At 42.1% G+C, this 12,275-nt stretch overlaps 1 pseudogene; it reads right to left on the bottom strand.

Annotated features, from left to right (window-relative positions):
• Positions 1-4,776: 4,776 nt before the first annotated feature.
• Positions 4,777-5,419, bottom strand: LOC112642879 (60S ribosomal protein L15-like; annotated as a pseudogene).
• Between the last annotated feature and the right edge of the window lie 6,856 nt (positions 5,420-12,275).

Genomic DNA, 12,275 nt, shown 5'->3' with positions numbered 1-12,275 from the left:
ACATACCCATAAATTAAGATTCATGTCATCATGTCTGGGATGACTATTAAAAGGATTATGTAAGAGAGTATGATTTACAAACCAGTACAGGATAAGAATGGAAATGGAAAAAAAAAAAACCAATGAACCTAAAATGGGAGAAAGATGGGGAAAGCAGAGAGTACAAACCAAGATGGAAATTTAAGTCCAAATAGATCAGGAATTGTGTACATAAGTGACTAAATGCTGTAATTAAAAGCCAAGAGTTGTCAGGCTGGATTTTTTTTTTTAAGAGTGCAACTTGGCACCAAAATGATTATAAATCTAAATACAAATGGACATGAGGAAGTCATGTGAAATTTCTCTAGTAAATGATGGTCACTGAGATGATTCAAATATTTTAATATTGCTCCCCAACATGGGAACTTGAAATGTATAAGGTGAAATTTAAAGCGAGTAGAAGAAAAAAAATACAGACATCTGAAATCCCAGTGGAAAACGTTAATTCACCTATATCAGTAATTAATGGAATCGGTTAGGAATCGATGAGGACATGGGACATTTGGAGAACACAGTCGCAAATTTAACCTTACAGACATTATAGAGAAAAATCACCTCGCTTTTAAGAAAGGTTCCCGGAAGCTGCCATAAGATATTTCTGCTTACAATTCATTGACTTGAACTTGAGCTAGCTTCAAGCAAGACTGGGCAATATTTTTGTTTTTTCTTTTTTGTTTTTATTTTTCTGGACAGCTGGGTTCGGGGTTTCGTTACTTGGGAAGAAGGAGAGATGTATGCTAGGAGACCACGGATACTACTACACAGAGACAGCCTAGAGTCACCGAGCGCTCACCACTCTCACTATGTGACAGGCTCTGATCAGATAGGCACTAATTGGTACAAACGTTATTATAAATGCAAATGCAAAGTCTAAAATCACTGGCAGTGCCTCTCTTGTAAGGTGGTTTATCCAGATGGTCAGAATATGTTAATAGAACTGTTTTAGATCATATTCGAAGCAGAGCGCACGCACGCACGCATGCTTTCTTACAGACAAGTTCAAAATCCCCCCATTGTGTTAACGGACACCAGTTTGAAAACACCTGCCTCAGAGAATGAGGCTCACGCGCACATTTTCAAGGCACAGCCCTGGCCTCATCTCCTACTCTCCCGCAGCTCCCGGTGCTGTTTGCATTTTTCCAAAGACGACATGAATTCTTAAGGCTCCAGGTTTTGGCACAGACTGTTTCTTCCCTTGCTGACCCATTCTCCGTCCCTTGGCTCTCTGTCCTCCTTGGAGGAATAGGGGTGTGCCAACAGGACAGGCCGGTGCCCTTTATCTTTCCAGAGGGAACCAAGCACACTTTTCTCTCTCCTCCCTTAATGCACGTAAAACATACAGTTTATTTGACATTATTATTACTACTACTACTATTGTTACGCCCTCCAGCAGGAGCCTTTATTACACTTTATTACAGTTTTTTTTTTTTTAAATATCAGTATCCTTTTAATGATTTGTTGATTTCTCCTCCTGGTGTGCCTATTCCTTGAGAGAAGGGCCTTGAAAAACTTCTCGGTGTCTTCAGTAGGCACCCCGGTTGCCTGACTCACGATAAGTGTTCAATACATGTTTGCTGAATTAAAACTTAATTCGGAAAAAGTAGCCAGCAACTTAAATAATCTCCCCTGAAAACTTACACAACTCAAACTTTTAATTTTCCTACTAATCAACAGCCAAGAGGACTTTAGTTCTTCTCTTATCAAACTGAGAAGGTGAGAGTGTTTTTAAGGTAATGCCAACTGTCTTATTAATATTTTGAGCTGGGAAAACCGTGACCTGTAGGGTATATCCATGCTTATAACGGTTATCCCATATTAGTGGTAAGTTGACTAATTTTCCCCTATCATGTCCCCTCACCTGGCTCATTCTTGATTTATTGCTGAAGTTTTATCTTTCATCTTTCTGTTTTATATTAGAACAGATAATGTGTGAGCTTGTTGGGTTTCTGAAACCCAGCAGCCTTTACCAGGGAGGAAGGGGTGCGGTGAGGTGCCCAGAACATGTTTCTTTGGTGGGGATGGGATGGTGAGGGAAGTGGACTGGATAACACCTCCTTATTTCTGGTAATGAGACTTAAGCCTTCATCACAGAGTGATAACAGAACAGTTGTGGTCACCCTGAATCAAGGAAAAAGTACACAGAGTTATTGAACTAATACACTCCTAATCTCCGCATCTGCTTAATGGGTAACGTGAGGCAGTGTGTGGATCTCCGTAGTGATATGGTCCTGTAGTATCCACCCCACCTACAAAACTAGACATCTACCACTCCTCTCCTGCTCTGCGTGCTCAAGAGGACTCTACTAGTTTTCTGGGGCTGCCATCACCAAGTGGGTAGTTTAGAACAACAGAAATTTATTCTTTCAAGGCTCTGGAGGCTAGAAGCCTGAAATGGAGGGGTTGACAGGGCCATGTTCCCTCCTCAGCCTCTGGAGAAGGAATCTCCCAGGTTCTGGTAGCTCCAGACACTCCTTGGCTTGTGGTGGAGTCCTGGTGATCCCTGTGTCCATGCTGTCATGGCTCTCTTCCTTCCGTGTTTGCTTTTGTGTCTCTTCTTGTCTTATAAGGACTCTGGTCACATTGGATTAGGGCCCACCCAATTCACTATGAACTCATCTTAAATTGATTACATCTCTAAAGACCCTATTTTGAAGTGAGGTCACATTCACATGGACTAGGCATTAGGACTTACATCATTTTGGGGGCCATGATTCAACCCATGGTGAGAATTTTAAAGAAGCCCTATGGAGCCCTTTCTTTTGGGTCAATGTTACTCAGTTTTTTTATTTCCAATTTTTACAAACAGGTGTTTTGTATATATGTATATGTTTTAGTTAATAAACACTTATGCCTTTAGTTGAACAATGTCTACACACAAAAATATATGTATGGTTTAGGATCTTTTTTTGAGTAGAAAGGAATTTAGGTCTCAGAGGTTTTGAGCCTGTTTTCTGGAAGTCATTTAACTGAGCCTAAGACCCCTGGAAAAAATATAAAAAGTGGCTCAAGGAAACCAGCAATTAGATTTTGCAATCAAACTATGAATTAAGTCGGCAAACTTAGAATTGGGGTGATTCCTCTGCTGTATTTACTGCCTACTCAGATTCACCCTGGGAAACAGAAACCTCATCTATTGGAAGACAGAATGGAAACAGAATGTGGTGGCATGCTTAACATCAAGGTGGGCTCAATTGGTGGGCTGCCAAGTTTATGGAATGGCAAGGATTTTGAGGGATTTGAGTAAGAATGAGAAAAATGACTCTGAAGAACACATATAAGGATTAGATTGGAAACTATAGACATGTACTGACACCAACTACATGACTTTTCTCAATAGCCTATGGGAATGGATAAGTGGGTTGACCCAAGATGACTTAGGACTTAGAATGAGCAATGATGTACTTTTAAAGCCAATCCTATTTTTTCCCCTAAGGTGGCCAGTGGATTCATAATTGCCACAAAGACCATGGATAAAGTGTTTAAAGTTATGACCAAAGCCAACTTTAATTTTTCCTCACATTTCAAAGGTTGTCTGATGGCCAGCAGTTTCCTAATAGCTTACGAATCTTAAGGTAAAGTCTTTCTTCTCATTTACCGAATGTTCAATTTCCATCCATTTTTAAAAATTAATTAATTTATTTATTCGTGAGAGACAGAGGGGGAGAGAGAGAGAGAGAGAGAGAGGCAGAGACATAGGCAGACGGAGAAGCAGGCTCCCTGCGGGGAGCCTGATGCGGGACTTGATCCTAGGACCCCAGGATCATGACCTGAGCCAAAGGCAGATGCTCAACTACTGAGCCACCCAGGTGCCCCTCCATCAGTTTTCATATAGACCAGAGTAAATACCATTAACTGACTGCTTTGTATGAAATTCAGTATTCTACAGATCCCATGGAATCATGGGATAGAACCAAAAGCCTCCACTTTTTATGTGACCTTCCAATGGTACTGTGGAGACCAAGGCAGGTTTGCTGTGGTTAAGCAGGATTTATTTTCATTTTTAAGAGAATCCTCTTGCAACAGGTTTATGCAATTCTCTTAAAAAAATGTTGATCTTTAAAAAAACTAATGTTTCCAAAGCAGCAGTTACATAAATGGAATATTGCATTCAACCTAAATGTGTGGTTCCTAGTTAACACTGTTCTGCATATGATCAAGATTAAAGATTAGGATATTCTTCACATTTTCAAGCAAAATCCAGTTTTAAAAGCCTTGTTCCATGGGCACTGAGGGGGGCACTTGATGGGATGAGCACTCGGTGTTATTCTATATGTTGGCAAATTGAACACCAATAAAAATAAATTTATATATATATATATATATATATATATATATATATATATATAAAATAAAAGCCTTGTTCCTACCAAACTCCTAAAAACAGCCATTTGAGAGTAAACCAAAGCATCACATCATTCCAATGAAGCTGTAGGATTCATTACATGCACCAACCAATCTACATGGCTAGCTTCTGCATTACGCTTTTACAGAACTTATTTTACACCTATTATACGAAACAGCATTTTAAACACTGACATATAAGCTCCCTAACAAGATAAAGCAAAGACAAAAGTGTTTATCTTATTACAAACATGATACACCATCACTTACAGTTTTCAAACATTATTGCGCTTTAACTTTCATAATTTGACAATGCATTTATGGAACGATCTGCAGACAGCTAGTTTTCACAGACAAATTAAAGAACACTTCTAAGCAGACATGGCTGTCCTAAATTGTTTTTTTTTAGGTAAGAATTTTGCAAACGTTACTTATGTTAGTGGTAACGGTAGAGCTGGAGAGTATTGCGTCTTCTCCATGTTGCAGTGAGAGACCCGCCAATAGGGTGGTGGAACTTGTGACCCTTTCCAAGGCCATGGCTCTCGTGGCCTGCAGGTGTCAGCCCTCACAGGCCTGCAGGTGTCTCCCTGTGCTTGTAGACCGCCTTGGTGGTCCCCTGGGTGTAAGGATTCCCTCTGATAGCTTTACACAATGGCTCAATGAGGATAACCTCAAAGAATTTGTACGTAGAATCTTCACCAACTCAGTAAGAAGAATTCGCGACTCTCAGAGCCCCACGTGGCAGCCAGCTCACTCCTCTGCAACAGACTGAAGGCTTTGGGCAAACTTTAGCTGGTTAACACCATGATGGGCAGGCTTGCTGTACACAGCACCCTTAGGAACCGGGTGTTTGTGGCCACCACAATGGACATGAACCCGACATACGACGTAACCTTGCTTGGCCTTGGACCCCAGTCTATGCACTTTATCAGCCCGGGTTGGGTGGGGGGCCCTGTGGACGGTGCACCCTGAGAATAAAGCACATTACATCAGACCGCTTCTTCCTCCATAGCTCCTGGGTGTACCTGTAAGCACCCATCTTGGTCTACCTTTGAGCTGATGGTTGCCACCGGATGGAAAGCCTGGCTGCGTATTTTTTAAAATTAAAAAAAAAATTGCTGCAATTTTGATGTTTACTATTTTCATTACTGGGAGTTACACTATTTTAATGATCCAACATACATCTTATTTTTTAAACTTCCGGTAACATGACACGTGTCTTAATGTACCATCTTCGCCATTTGATTTACTTATTTCTGTTGCTAATACTCTAATTTTTCCAGCTGCTTAGCCTTGTCACCATCACTGATTCCTCTTTTCCTCTTGACCTGCTTATCCTTTACCAAACCCTCTGAATCTGTCCGTTAGAATATCCCTTTCTTCCATCTCTTCCTGAACACTCACTACCATCATGCTTTTGACTCCTTATGCCTAAACCATGATAAGGAATTCCTGTCTGATTTCCTGACCTGGGTCTCTCCTCACATCACCTGATTAGTAATCATGTGACCTCATTGTTTAAAACCTTTCTAGAATATATCTTTGTTTGATAAATTAAAGAAATGTTTTCACCTGGGAGAATCAGAAGCTTGACCTGGAAACATAACTCTATGGTGTCGATGATAGAAGTGTTCATGTTTCTAATGACTTACCAATATGGTGTCAGGACACATAATATTTACAGCAATTGACCTAATGATTCCCCAAATGTCCAATCATCCAAGAAAAGTAAACTTGTTATTTACAAGGGTAGAAGATAGCATAACTTGGAGGGATATCGAAAAAATATTGATATGAAAGCTTTTTGTAATGATGTTTAATATTTGGTCGGTATGAAATTAAGATCTGCTTCATGCAGAAAATTTGGAAAATATGGAAAGGCATCGGTAAAATAGTGAAAGAACCACCCGTGGTTGTATCAATGATTAACATTTTGAAATGAGGTCTAGTCTTGAAGGAGGAAAAATGTAATGAAATGCTTTTCTGTCCAGGCCACCACAAACCTCCCTACTCCTCTTATGACCCCTCTCTCTTCAGTCTCAGATTATTTTAACTTAGCCAATACATGCCTATTCCATGCTCCATGTTCCCCACAAGTTCTTTTCTTTTGTCTAGGGTATGAGTTGAGGCTTCCTCTCCCCAAACCAATCTTCAGAGGGCTTGAGGTCTTGAAGATTTTCCAAATCATCTTGGATCTTATTGTGCCACCTGCTGGAGAGAGAGGAGGTGAGGCCATTACAAACCAGTAGCTCCTGTGAACCTTTCAGGAGATCTTCAAGAGTGGGATGCAAAAGCATGAGAGAAAAGGGTCATGGTCGCTCTCCATCTAGACCCACAGGCCTCCCCAAACATTCTGACCTTCCTTCTTGCTTCCAGGGAGATGAGTTCGACTTTGAACCCAACCACCCTGTGCAGAGAAGCTGATGTCCCTCGCTTTACAATCCCATCTGACCCAGTCCCAGAAATGGACAAATTAAAGATTTCCTTGACTGCAAAGCTCCATTCAACCTTCCCTCCATTAAGAAGAGAAGCCTGGGAATGGCTTCAGGGGTGCAAACAACTGACTTGGAAGCTCCCAGAGGGAATTGGAAGCAACCAGGGCAGAGTGCACATCAACATCCCCCTCCAGGCACAAGGTGGACATACCTATTTCAGGTTCTTACCTGCACGTCTCTCCTCCTGCTTCCATCTCATCCTCATTTTCTCTGTCTCTGCGCTGGCGCAGCGGTTCACAGGCTGTAAACTCCTGGGTTATTTATCAAAGAGATTTCTGTTTGAGAAGCTAGAGATCTTTCTTAAGATTTTGCACTTCTTGCCCTCATGTCTGCTTACTTCCTTTTTTTAAAAAAAATTATTTGAGAGAGAGAGAGACAGAGACACACAGAGAGAATATGAGAGTGAGAGCACAAGTGGGGAAGGGCAGAGGAGGAGGGAGAAAGCACCTGAAGTGGGTTCCGCACTAAGCTTGGAGCCCGGTCTAGGGTCTCTATCCCACAATGGTGAGATCATGACCTGAGCTGAAACAGAGAAGTTTCCTTAACTGACTTAGCCACCCAGGGGCCCCACATGTCCTCACTTCGTAAGGAGCCCAGAGTCAGGGATCCTGCTTCTGCCCCTGGTCGCCCACTCTGGAATTCTGTTACTGCCGCTGTCAAGAAGTTTCTTCCATATCAACTGCTATTCTTTCTGGGTTAATCCAGCACATGTGCACCGAGCATTGCTGCTGTGCTCAATAGCAGGAGAGCTGTGGAGAAAGGTAAAAATGATCCTTGCCTTGAGGAAATGAAAGTCAAGTTGAGGGAAGTAACAGGTAGAAAGATGAAGAGACTCCAAAATTGAGTTTGTTCACCTCTTGAAGGTATCTTATGTTCCAGGAACAAAACAGGTCACATGTTTGGGAAAATTATGACCAGGGAGAAGTGACTTGAACCTTGGTTCAAGGTTTGCCCTTTGTTCTGCCCTTTGTTCTGGAAATCAGCAGAAGCATCTGAGTTAGTGCGGGGACCATTTGTAATAAAAACCAAGAAAAGAAGTTAGATTTACTTTTAACACGGTAAGGTCAGGGTTACTATTTTGCAAGTAGAGCTAAAGACTTTTTTTTTTTTTTTACAGGGTATATGTAAGTGGTCTATACAGTCATCAGAAGAACATTAATTTCGGAGGCACCAAACATGTTAGCATTTTAGGTAAATTAGGAGGGAAATACTCAGGAGAGGTGCCTTGAAGGTGAAGCACCTGCTACTCTCCCCCACACCCCCACCCCCTGCCCACGTGCGCCGCCTGCCCACCCACAGGCCCTAAACTAGCTTTTGCCTCCTTTCCCCCCCCCCCACCAAGGTCCAAAGTGGCAGCATTTGCATTTTCTTTCTTCTTTCTTTCTTTCTTTCTTTCTTTCTTTCTTTCTTTCTTTCTTTCTTTCTTTCTTTTCTTTCTTTCTTTCTTTCTTTCTTTCTTTCTTTCTTTCTTTTTTTTTAATATTTTATTTATTTATTTAGGATAGTCACAGAGAGAGAGAGAGAGGCAGAGACACAGGCAGAGGGAGAAGCAGGCTCCATGCACCGGGAGCCTGACGTGGGATTCGATCCCGGGTCTCCAGGATCGCGCCCTGGGCCAAAGGCAGGCGCCAAACCGCTGCACCACCCAGGGATCCCCTCTTTCTTTCTTTCTTTCTTTCTTTCTTTCTTTCTTTCTTTCTTTCTTTCTTTCTTTCTTTCTCTCTCTCTTTCTTCTTTCTTTCTTCTTTCTCTTTCTTTCTCTTTCTTTTTTCTTTCTTTCTTTTCTTTTTCTTTTTTCTTTCTCCTCTTTATTTCTCTTTCTTCTCCTTTTCTTTCTCTTTCTTTCTCATTTCTTTTCTTTCTTCTCTTTTTCCTCTTTCTTTCTTTTTTCTCTTTCTCCTCTTTTTCTTTCTCCTCTTTCTTTTTTCTTTCTTCTTTCTTTCTTCTTTCTTTCTTTCTTTCTTTCTTCTTTCTTCTTTCTTTCTTTCTTTCTTTCTTTCTTCTCCGCTTTCTTTTTTCTCTTTCTTTTCTTTCTTCTCTTTCTCCTCTTTTCTTTCTTTCTTTCTTTCTTTCTTTCTTTCTTTCTTTTTTTTCTCTTTCTCCTCTTTCTATTTCTTCTTTCTTTCTTTCTTTCTTTCTTTCTTTCTTTCTTTCTTCTTTTCTTTCTTTCTTTCTTTCTTTCTTTCTTTCTTTCTTTCTTTCTTTTCTTATTTGAGAGCAAGCACATGATTGGAGGGAGAGGCAGAGGCAGAGGGAGAGAGAGAATCTCAGACACACTCCCCAGTGAGCACAGAGCCTGACGCAGGGCTCCATCTTATGACCCTGGGTTCAGGACCTGAGTGGAAATTAAGAGTTGGTGGCTCAACCAACTGAGCTGCCCAGGTGGCAGAGTTTTGAAGACATAAGAAGGGTTTGAGGTGAGGCTTTGTTATTCTGTTATTCAGGCGGAGGGTGTGAAGGTGGAGAGGGTTTGAAGACTCAAGGATATTAACATAGTCGGTAAGTGAGAGGGTTTCCACTTTGTAACACTTGAATCTTTAGACCACATGTGTGTGTAGTCAAGGGAGTACTTAACCATCACTGATGATGATGATGATGGTGATGGTGATGATGATACCCAGTCCCAATTTTGCTTTCAGACATTTTGGAATCATCCTATATAGAACTCTTATAGGTGTGTTGGAATTAGGTCGCATGAGCTCCAGATATAACCACAGGCAAGAAATGAGTTTCTGGTTGGAATTTCAGTCGGACGCCTCCAGTTAAAGCTCCTCCTGTGAAAACCTGTTGTGGCTTCTGAGTGTGACACGGGGTGGCGCTCCTAAACCACTCGCTGAGCCTTGAGGCCTCTGCGCTGCACTCAAGGCTGGAAATGCGGGGAAAGCCCAGGAGGGCTGGGCGGGAGCCTCCCCTCCCTTCACCTTTTAGCTACGTTGCACACTTGCTGGTCCTGTTTTGTTTAAACGGGGCTTTCATTTTTTAATGCGATTTATGAGGCAGCAATTTTTTTCATGATAGAAGTGGGGTTACATTAAAAAATACTTTTTTAAAGGATAAAACTATGCCACATGATTAATTCTCTCTTCTTTGACGTTAGAATGAAAAACATGACTCTTTTCTGCATCAGCCAAAGAATTACTTCTGCAGGGCTCTGCCCAAAGGCCCCCGTCAACTCTTCATTCTGCACCTCGTAAGGCACTCTGAAGCTATATTCATAAAATAACACAATGAAAAGACTTTTTAAAAACCATAAAATGGTGATTGTCATGACGGGCACTGAGGGGGGCACTTGACGGGATGATCACTGGGTGTTATTCTGTATGTTGGCCATACACCAATAAAAAATAAATTTATTATAAAAAAAATTTGCCCGGGCAAGAGGTTTAAGTTCTTTTACATGCTAAGGACTTTGTTACCATCATTTCACATATTTTGGTCATGAGCAGCCTCTTGATGAAATTCGTCTCCAGGTCCTGGCCAATGCTGGTCCTCACTGGGTGGAGGGAGGAAACTACAACAGAGCTGCTCAGCTTCCTTGCCATCTACCCAGACGGAGCCCTTCTTAACCTGCTGGTCCCGGTTTCCCTCTTTTCTGTTTTTCTGAACATCATACCAGCACCTGCTCCCCCTCAGAAGAGAGCCTTCTCTGCTCTCTTAGTATTTTCCTCCTGCCTTGGCTTGCTCCAGGAGTTTGCCTATTCTGACACCTGTCCTCACAGTCCCAGACCACAGTGGCTGCAGACTGAGCTGCTTCCATTTTGTGGCTCCTTATTTCACATATAATATATATTAACATATTATTCCATTAATATTATTCCATTAATAGTACATGAAATATTAACAGAATTAAGAATATATAATATTAAAAAATAAAAGAATAGTATACTAACACTATAATATATATTATCTAACATATAGACATATATGTATTATATACAGAGGGAGACCGTGTATGTATATTCTATGTATAATGTAGAGAACAGCCCATTCATCTACTTTGGTTTGTTTTGTGTTGACCCCCTTTATTCCTTATTTTTCTATTATTTTGAGGAGCCTCCACTCTCTTTTGGTCATATGTCTGATGATATATCTCTGTTTTCTGGATATAAGTCTGCTTTCCTGAGAGCTCAGTTGGCCACATAGAATCACCTTTTTTGTGTTGAAAGACTCCAAGCTGGCAGTTCTTCTCCTACATGTCCCTCGCCATCGAGGACCGATATTTGTCTATTTCTACTTCTCCAGTTCTTTTGTCTTAAGCCCTCAAATCTGTAGTAGCAATTCTCCCTCATGCTTCCGAAAGCCATACTTGTGAGCTATGAGAACACGTGAGGTGAAATTTGAAGAAGCTACTTATGAATACAAATGAACTTCTTAGCAACCTGTCCAACACATAGGTGGCACCCACTGAATGAAAGGCGTTGTTAGTAGTTGCCCATCCCATGTAATCCAACACACTTGAAATATCTGCTTGATGCCCAACACTTTGTATCGGAGGTGTGAAAATAAAGAAGTCACGATCTCTTTCCTTGAGAATCTGGAAGACTAGGGCAGCCGACAGGCATCTAAATTCGTCATGGCAAAACAACATGACCCTTCGAATTAGGAATTGCTGGGGAAAGTGGTGAGCGAGGATGGGAAGAATCAGGAAGGTGTTCATAGAATAATGACCAGCAGCCGTTCCATGTTTCAGATGGAGCAGGTGCTGTTTTTAATCTTCCACAGGTATTGGCTTATTTAATTCTTAACACAACTGTGTGAAGTTAACTACTGGATAGACGTCGTCCTCACATTCCAGGAAAGCAAAGTAAGGGGCAGACAGGCTAGGAAGCATCGGCTAGGGGTGGCCGAGCTGGGATTGGAACCCAGGAGATCTGGTGCACAGAGGTGATGGTCTTGACTCCTCTCCTGCTTTCAGCACGTTGAAGAAATGGGGAGGAGCAGGAGGGCCTCCAGGAAGATGGGACGGGCTGAGCGAGAGCCCACATGGAAGCAAGAAAACATGTGGGGTGGTGAAAAAAGCCTGGTTAGCTGTGGCAGGACAGAGCCGGTCACAGGAGAGCAAGGCTGGGGGCACTCAGGACTTCTCAGGACTTCTCAGGACATTTGTCCTAATCTTCTATTTTGGACATTGGGAGGGAACCTTGACCCATCCTGAGGAAGGGAGGCACATTTGGGCATCATGCCACCTGGAGCAGAGCAGGGTGGCATTTGCTCCTGTGTGTCCCATCCCCTATATGGCCATCAGCCCTTTGACACCCCATGCGGCCCTCTGTGAGTTCATGGAAAAAGAGCTGCGGAGGTAAGCACAGTGTTTCCTCTGCAGCCCCATCAGCCCCCAGAGCAGCCTCCCCCCGTCTAAGGCCTGGGCTGTCTGTGGATGTAACTTTCCCAGGGCAAGCG

The sequence above is a fragment of the Canis lupus genome, chromosome 38 (genome assembly GCF_003254725.2).
Source record: "Canis lupus dingo isolate Sandy chromosome 38, ASM325472v2, whole genome shotgun sequence".
NCBI classification, from domain to species: domain Eukaryota; kingdom Metazoa; phylum Chordata; class Mammalia; order Carnivora; family Canidae; genus Canis; species Canis lupus.
The sequence above is the reverse complement of the archived record's forward strand: the minus strand, read 5'-3'. Positions and strand labels throughout refer to the sequence as shown.